Source organism: Pseudopodoces humilis, chromosome 1 (genome assembly GCF_049639895.1).
Source record: "Pseudopodoces humilis isolate 2021_Gansu_Grassland_sample_001 chromosome 1, ASM4963989v1, whole genome shotgun sequence".
Taxonomy (NCBI): domain Eukaryota; kingdom Metazoa; phylum Chordata; class Aves; order Passeriformes; family Paridae; genus Pseudopodoces; species Pseudopodoces humilis.
In genome coordinates, this window is record NC_142200.1 from 84,452,255 (window position 1) to 84,461,829 (window position 9,575).

The following is a 9,575-nucleotide window of genomic DNA, read 5'->3' on the forward strand; positions in this document are numbered from 1 at the left end:
ATTTGGAATGTTTTAGAAGTACACAGGTATTAAAATAGATGCATATAATATTTCTGCCAGCTGCCAATCAAGTTTCCTATCATCATTTGATTGACTATGCTCTTGTAAAACTCTTGGAAAATGATTTGTAGCATAGTAATTTCCCTATTTGTTCCCTCCCCTAGCTCTTTCTGCTGAATTACTGAGAAAGGTTTAGATGTGATGCTGACTAACTGCACCACTCCATGTACATTTAAATTTTCCCATTTCCTATTGGGTAATGGAAGACAGAAATTTGGCTCCCTTCGGCCTTGGGATCTACCCATAACTCAAAGAATGCGATTTCTACTGGAGGCTAAGAGTAAGGAATACGTATAAAATTCTACCATCCAACTGGAATGTTAGAGACAGACTTTCTTTCATAGGGTTTTCCTGTCATGCAGCAGATTTAATCAAGAGAACCAATTACAATGTGCTAGACCCACACAGATGTGAGACACAACTCAAGTATTTAAATTGTAGCTTTTACTATTCATAAAGGTGTTTTGGGCTGGTAGCATCTTCAAAAGCAAAAGTTTTCTTGCACAGAAGATAGGACCCAATCCCTGCTGCTATATATGCTTAAAATGTAATTCTAGTGGCTCCATTGTTATTCCAGGTGGTCCTACGCTGCACAGCTGGAACCACTGCAAGAAAGACCTATGTATGTACAAAGCACATGTTCTTTGGACAATGCATTAATTCACTAAAAAGTGCACAGATACACTTCTTTTGGCTAGGTTTTCAGATTTTCTGATTTAGGGCATTCGAGTTTTCTTTTGCTTTATGTCTTTTTAAAGAAGAACTAAATAGAATAAAACTCTTATGTGTTAAACATCATAGACCCGAGCTACTTTTTTCAGCTGGAGCTGAATATAGCGACAGTTTTAAAGAAGAATGCAGTATTTTGACCTGTTAAAATTACATGTTTCCTTTACAGGAATCTGAATTGAAGAAGGTATACTTTTTTATTTATATCGTCACTTTTTATAAAATCACCCATATGAACAGAAATGTATCTGTCTGCTATGCAAATAGCTCAGACTTCCATCAAAGAATTAACTCATGCGTTGTAGTCTACATGGACTATCATAGCTAAAATCTGCTCCCATTTATCATGGTTTACATTTTTTGTATTAAGAGTAATCTGCCTGCTGTACAGCAGAATGACTTGAGGTTCTGGCACCGTTCCCTCCCAGACTCAAGTGGTACAGGATGAATGTGCACACTTTTGCCCTGGGGCTGGACATTCCCTTGTCTCACTGGATATAAGCTTACCTTTCTCCTTGCAATCCTGTGAGTTCACCAGACTTGGGAAGGTTTTGGGAAGGAGGAAAATAATTAAGAGAGCGCATCATGACCCCCTTTTTTGCCACCCCCAGCATTAACATGCTAATGACACCATGACATCCAGAAAATAAATCACCCAGCAGCTAAGCATATGATAAAAATGTGTTTGGACTCAGTAAATGTTATGCCAAGGTATTGTGTCCACATACACACAAACAGCTCACAGAGTGACAAATTAGAACTAAGAGGATTTTATATATATAAATGGAATCATCCCTAGCTTGCAAACAGTATTTTTGTTTTCAGATTCTCCATTTCCCCCAAAATAGCACCAGGACCTAACTTGCACATGTATTTTCACTGCAAGAGTTTCTTTCAAATCAAATTGAGGACAAAACTTGTATTGTAGGCAACCAAATGCCCACATTATTTCAGGTATGTCAATGGGTGGAGTTTAAGCCTGGTCCTCATCAGGATCAGGATGACAAAGAGTTGTGGTTTATTCTGCAGTGATTTATGTATACTAGCATTACAATACATCACTGAAAGCTAACAGAAATGACCCAGGGAAAAGGATTCCATAGAAAAGGTAACAGCCAGTGAGGACTGAAGCCTGTCTCCATCACTCACTGTGTTGCTCCACATCCCCTTTCAGGGTTGTATGGTTTCACCTGAGGATGGGGGACCACGTGGCAGAGAGGTGAATGTGGAAGATGAGCTTTTGCAGTGGTTACTAGGTGCCCAGGTAGGCTCAGTGTGAGTCTCCTGTTGGCTTTTGGAAAGGACCTCAGTCTCAGAAATAACAAAATTTGTCTCAAGGTACCACCAAAAGTAAAAGGCCTGACATGTTGGCTGTTTGTCCATTTTTTTTTTTTTCTCTCTCTTAGAGGAACGTGAAATGCTGGGTACAATTTAACACTGCATATCATTATTAAACATTATAAAAATTACAGTACTATAACCACATTTCTATTTTTATAAATAGTTTATGCATAGATACGTACACATTATAGATGTATGTATATATTTTACAGAAAGACAAACAGAAAAATCTTGATAATATTATCTACCTATAAAGGTTTAAAGAAAGAAAAAGAGTTAATTGCCAAAGTGCAATCCCTGAGAGAAAAAAAAAAACAAAACATAGTTTGTTGTTTCTGAGCATTTTCAACACTCTGGAGCAAATATAGATGTCCATTTTTTTGTGGAGATGGTATGGCATGAATTTTTTAAAAGTTCCCAAGGACTTTTTAACCAGCCTAATCATTGCTGAGCAGCTATGTAATGAACCAAAGGAGAATTGAGACATTTGCCAAGATCTGAAACAAATCTGACAAACAGCCTGACGGAGTTCTCAAAGGATCTGTTCTCATGTGCTGTTAACTCTTTCCCATTCATTGTATGAAAAACCTCAGGTGAATATTGTCATTTTGATTGCTCCCCATGGGAGTGGTCCCAGAACCAGAGGGAAGCATCTGTGCTCATCTCCCATCCTGAAGCTGGATACTCTGCAGTTGTCTCCCCATGTGCCAGTCTATCAAGACACAACTGCTAAAAAAATATTAAAAGCTAATGATATAATCAATATTTTTATCATCTGTAAAATGCCATCTTTTCTGACAGTGGGCATTTCAGAAAAAATTAACACTATATTATTACATGAGAAAATTTTGAAATTATTAGTTTCTCTGTAGTTTTAGCCAGCTAGTTTCCAGGCTGATCACAGTTGGCATGTAATTTTGCAGAACTTCGTGATATTTGTTCATTGATTTCTAATACACAGCATTCGCCATTATCTTCTTTTTCAGTCATTGTTGTTGGCTCACTGAAAGCACTGCTTCTACTGCCTGGCTGGATTAGTGTCCTTGTGAAATATTTATGATCACATCTCTGTTAATTACACTATAATGGGAACAGAATAGTCTCCAAACAGTAAGAATTTATTTTTAAGACTGTCCTTATGTACCATTTATTAAATCCCTGCTTCCCCATCCACATTATAACATTTTATTAGTGTTCCTATTTATTTATTGACTTTTTCGTATCCTAGAGCAAGGGTATGAAGTTAGGTTCCAGGGCAGAAAGCTTTGTTTTATATACAGTTACTAAGTGTAGCTGAATCAAAGGCAAAATATACTAGAAAGTAGAAGACGCCAACTGTTAGGAGCTTTTTTTTTTTTTTGCTTGGATAGTTTTTATTCAGATATGTTTTTCTTTTCATGCAGTATTCAAACATACTTGCTTGAGCAATGCCATCTGCAGGATTTACAAAGACAGTGATTTTGTTCTTCTAGGTCTCCTTTTTTCAAAGACTTAAATCCATCCTGAATGTGTGCATCAACCAGCAAGATGTTTCTCTGCCTCCTAACTTCCCACTGCAGATATGAGTACTGCCAAAAGCAGCCTGTCATACATGAGACTCAGAAAAGAGGAAAAACAGTCCTGTCCCTTACAGTCTCTGGGGACAGCAATCCCCAAACTCATCAGAATCAGGAATCACAAAGGGTGCTCCTCCTGAACCATGCAGATGACAGACAGGTTGCATGCTTTTTTCTCCCAGTAAGCCTGAACAAGGTCATTGAGTGTCACCTTATAGTTCATCTCTTTCCACAGCTTGATGCAATTGAGGATGTTTTATTCCTTTTACCTGAAGAGTGATGTTCTAAGTCTTATCTATTTTTTCAACTATTTTAGTTTAATGAAAGACAATACTTCTCTCTATGCATCTGGCCTTGGTTTTACCCATAGACCATCATTGCTAAAAAAAGTCTTATCAAGTATGTGAAATGTCAACATTTTCATAATCTATGAGTACCATGAGCAAAAGCAGGATGTAGAAATGCTGGTGGTCTGATCCCTGATTGATTTAAAAGGCAATAAAGATAGATTGTTTCTTTTGAGGCTCTGCACTTTCTTTTCCTAACTCATAATCCCTGCTCTGCTCTACTCAATACTAATCTCCCTCACTGATAGTTCTGCATGGATCTCACTCATTTAAAAGGTCCTTATAAGGTTTTGTATCCCCAAAACAGCTTCCTCTTAGTACCTACTTGTTCTTGGAAGAATCTGTTTGTCATGTCATGCAAAACAGAAAATTAAAGTCAGTTCCTCTTTCTCAGGCATTGTGTCTGTGAGCTAGAAGGATCAAGACACAGATGATATATCATGAACTGTATAAACTTTGGAGTGTTAGAAAGAGCAAATGATACACAGTCCTGGAAGTCAGTGGAAGCACCACTGGGAGCCCAAAGAGGGCTGGAGCTGTTTATCCTTTTTCAGTTGTTTTGTATATGCTGCAGTTGAAGTACTCACAGATTATCTAAGGGTAGAATTAAAATAAATCTGTGTTCCTTGGTTTAGGAACTTCAGGAATGAACACAAAATCTAACCTAACATTAGCCCTACCTCTGAAGGTTCAAATCATTCCATGACTCTAAATATCATCTTTTTACACCAAAATGTCTTTTGCTGGTGAATTATAAAAATTCCCACCCCGAGGGAAATCTACATCACAAGGATTGGTTTTGTACAGCAGTCTGTAATATAGAGACCTGTGCACTAGGCTGATCAAATCCTGTTTTGCTGTTTTATTGTGCATGCTCTATATTGTAGAGCTTGGGGGTTTTCTTTACATCTTGCAGCCGTGCCAATTTCTTTCTGTGGCTTTGCATCTCCTCCTTTCTCTTGTTGCTTTTACTTCATGTTGCGTATGCAAACACAAAATGAGCGCCGCTTACAATTCTTCATTCCTAGCATTACCTTCACATAGACAGCTATCCATCAGTTATGTTCCTTCTTTATAAAAACACAGCTGTAGTCTTTAGGAAGCTAGTGCTCATTTCTTTATTACAAGGCTTGGAAGGACACATAAATCACCATTGGGAGCTTGTAAAGACAACATTAAGTCAGTATCAACCTGAAGCAAATATTTCATGAAGAGCTATCATCCCTCAAACCATTATGCTTACTGCTTGTTCTCTAGTATTGCAAAGCTATGTTGACTTAAATATACAAAAAGCTATAAAAGTGCCTTTTACCTGATCTTGTGATGTCCTTGGGCTCTTACATGAGAGGGTGGTCTCATGGTTACAGCATGGGGCTGGAAGACCTTTCTCCATTCCCTGCCCTCCCACAGATTTTCTGCAGGACTTCAAACAAGTCATCAGAGCAGGTGGAACAGAATGGACAGTGCAGATAGTTGATCAGAGGTCAGCATGTACAAACCTGCAAGGGTATGAAATGAGTGAGGTAAAATTTTCTCTGCCTTGGATACCTGCTCTTCTTGCCGTAAAGTAATGGGATGGACTTTGTTGTTTCTACATATTATACTTCAATATTTCATGGTCATATCACTATAGTAAATTAATGTTTTCTAGATTGCACCGCATAGAGGTCTTTCTATGAACCTCTACAGATAAGCACATGTGCCTTTTCCCCACCTCTCCTTCTTTTCATGTTATGCAGGAAGTTCTCAAGAATCAAATCAAATTAGTGTTTCACCATTGACAAAATGAGCCGTATTGTTATCAGATATTTACATAATTATTCATTGCTATTGCTCACATAAATATATAAATTATCTCTTTTTTTGCAATACTTTCATAAATCTCCAGATGAGGTTGATTCCTTCTGCTGAGAGATTTAATTGTTCGTATATGTTTTCCATGGGAATGATGAAAGCCAGCTAGAATTACTGCTGAGTGAACTAGAGCAATCCTGGATTATGATGAATGGAAGTAGTGAGTGATGTAAGCAAAACATTACTGAGTTTGAAGCACCTATAATTAGAGGGACATGATATTTCAATTGAAAGTTGCCATGTCAAACATGGGACAAATACAATACTTGTCTTTTACTCCTGAAAGCTTTTGAGCAAGAAATTATTTAATCACAAAATGGCCTGTGGTTATTACACAGCAAGCTTTCATAACTTCATCAGAACAGGTCTCATTTACATCAGGAATTAATTTAGCAAGTGAGAGCTAAAACATTGGGAAATGTTCCTTTGGATCTTGAGCTGATCCTGGATACACAAAACATTTAGTCTTGTCACTCATGAAGATCCAACTTTTCTTACTGCAGCTTCTCATACCTGCTAGGCTCCTGGCTTAAATAAATCAGGAAACATTAATCTGGGTTCAGGTTGCTGCCTGGGAATTCCTTGTTTCACTCAATTAATTTGAATCAATAGCTCATTTTTTAATTTGTCTGCCCCATGGAAGATTCGGCTTCACAGACTACAGGGTGGTTATGTCAGGACATGTCAGGAGGCAGCTGGAAAGCTTACCTCTAAGGATAGTATTTACAGAGATGCTGACTGTACTTAAAAGGATGTGACCCATATACAGGAAATCACGGAGATAAAGTAGCCCTGTTTTTCTAGTAAAACTCATTGCTCATGAAATCTAAGAGTTTCTGAGACATAACTCAAAATTGAGTGTGAGCAAGAGGAGGTTGTAAAAGAACATCACTTCTGGACAAGAAAGCAAGCAGGTCAAAATAGTTGGTTTTAATTAGAGGAGACAGAAAGTGGACAGAATACTGGATTTTGGAGGCAAGACATCAGGGGCTCAGTTCTTTGCCTCCTGTACAAAGCAGTGTGTGTAATCAGAGTCCTGGTGGCACACAGTGGACCTTAGGTTCACCTCAGTCCTCATTTCCTGAGGTTCTTTTGACACCATTGAAGTCTATTAAAGACAATCTTCTCTGGCAGTATTTCAAGAGAGAAGGGATATTACGAAATGCAGCAAGAGCAGAGAAAAATAAATGATCATCAGTAATGTCCTTTTAACATTGTGTATGTAGAGGGGGAGTGTGAGCATGTGCACACATGTGAGTAATCTGGATTTAAACTGATTTTTAAATTAAATTCTGTCAGATGCACAAAATGAACAGAAAAAAAAAAGTTTCTATTCTGCATTGCCAGCATTTGGGTAAGCTTGGCTGATAATAACTGTGAGTAAAGAGAAATAAGAGAAAAGCAATTCATAGTGGTGCTGCTGCTTCAGGAGAAAAAACTGGTAACCAGTTGTGGTGCTTCATACAGGCTTTGTTACATCTTTTTTCCTTTGCTTCTCTAAAGGGAAATAGATCAGGGCCAGCACACTGTATATATTAGCAGGTTAACATACTGGGCTATACTTGCACTTTATTGTAAATGTTTTTGGTACTTCTTCTAAGTCTGTGTTTACCTTGGGTATTTTCTTAGTTCACACATGTGAAATAACAGCTGGGACTTGCCAAAATATAGCAGTCAAGTGCTGTACATGTAGTAGCTTTAAAACTAACACAGGTGTCGTAGATCCCTTACGCAGAATAAACAGAAGCACACGATCAAGAGTGTGTCTAACTCCTCTCTTCTGGAAATTACGTGTCTTGAAATGCTTGATCTGACAATTGCAGCCTCTCAAGATACAGGTATCACAGAGGTGAAATGCTGAAATGTTCTACAAACAAGTGCACTGTCTTTATTTTTGTCATACAAATGCATTATCATCATAACTTGGATCAATCTATTTCCACCCTTTTCTTTTTCAAAGGAAAGGCAAGTACATTTAATGAGCTCAGTTCACGCCTGGGTCACACCAGAGCAGAAGGACAAGACCTCCATTGCTGGAAAGACCACCCAGAGAGGAGGAAGCTGTGCTTGCCCAGGGGGGAGGTAAGACAAGAAGGTCCCAGCAATTTTCTTCCAGAGCCCAAGGCATGAGCACCAGCAGGCTCACGAGCAGAAGCCTTGGGGCCCTGGCCATGCAGAAGGGGTCTGTTTCTTTTCAGTGTGAGCACACCTCACTTCCTTTGTGCTGGTGGGGCTGTGAACAAAACAATACCATTGCACTGAGCTGCTCAGTGTTTTTATGGTTTCTTTTGTTTTTGTCTCCATGATTTTACACTGCACTCCTCTTTCTATATGTGAAAGAGAAATAAAATAGGGTAGAGCACAGCAATGGTAGCTAATATACAGAGAGGAGGAACTTGCCATGGGCTTGTCCAGCTGTTGGCAACTACAATTGTGTAAATAATCAAGAATCCCACTGATAATGTGCAGGAGTAGTGGAAATTCAGGACAAAATTCAGGGAAGATACACATAGACATACACAAGCATCATATTTCCATGTGAACACTTGTGCCATCTTGTTTCCTGCATGAAGGCCTGGAAGTAGATAAACAAGCCCAGGCACATACACGAAAGAACAGCAGCAGGTTTCTTCTCCCAAAGAGGTACTGCTTTGCAAAGATGCCCTTAGAGTAGCATTCAAAGTACTGTAAGTGAAGACATTCAGTTGGCAAGTTCACTCAAGAGGAAGCTGGATTTTCCATAGTAATTCCATTGATCTACACTTTCTCATGAAAGAATGTGATTCATACTGTCTGCAAGAATAGAAATTAAGTTGTTGGAAAAGGACCATCAACCCTCTGGAATCACTGTACTCAGTTTAAAAATCTGTGAGACTGGACAGAGGCTTCCAATACTACAAATAGAATTAATTTTGACAAATGCATCTGCATTATTAGTTCTAGCATACACATTCCTATGGGTGGCTCGAATAAAAATAAAAGCACAACATTTATTTCTAATTACACCATGAAAATGTTTTTCATAAAGAGTATAAAAAAAATTTTTAGTGAGGGTAATTTTTGTAAATTTCCAATGCTAAAAGACTTATTTTCATTGCAGGACTAATCTAAACTAAACTTCAGATGTTGCCCATAGTTGCACTGGGTCTCTGTGCCTGAAATGTTGTCTGCTTCTTCCAGCTGGATCAGTTGATCCGATGAAAGATAATGCTTCTCCTTAGAGCTTACCTTGCTGTTTTTGTAGATACCATAAATCTTATTGAGTGTTTCATCCTGACCTTTCTGTAGAGGTAAAAGTGTCTTGGATTTGGATGTAGATTCCTGAATACTTTTCTTGTAGATAATGTGATACATTTAGTTTTCCACGTTGTGCCTGGCCAGCAGAGGATTAGCATGGCATTAATTGATTGCAGGAGGATCACGTAAGTGGATTAGAGCGGCTTCACAACCAAGAAAGCTGATGATCCTGAATGTAAACTCCTTCAACTGGGGACATGAGATGAAGAAAAGAAAATTTAATGAACTGCTTTGAGAAATGGGAAAAGCCAGACTATGTCCTTGTTTCCAGTATATTCCAGTTATCTCTTGGGATAACTATATTTTAATAGAATGCCAACTTTCTTTTTAATATGATCCTTGAAATTTCTTTTAAGCCACCTAAAATGTCATGGCTTTTTCCTTCATCAAT

At 38.2% G+C, this 9,575-nt stretch overlaps 1 long non-coding RNA gene across 1 annotated transcript in view; it reads left to right on the forward strand.

The window, feature by feature from the left end:
• LOC148185145 (uncharacterized) overlaps positions 1 to 9,131 on the forward strand; it is a 36,610-nt gene extending 27,479 nt beyond the window's left edge. The window contains exons 4-5 of the long non-coding RNA XR_015773685.1: positions 7,848 to 7,969; positions 8,988 to 9,131. This is a non-coding gene — a long non-coding RNA (uncharacterized LOC148185145). The remainder of the gene's footprint in view (positions 1 to 7,847; positions 7,970 to 8,987) is intronic.
• The last annotated feature ends 444 nt before the right edge of the window (positions 9,132 to 9,575 follow it).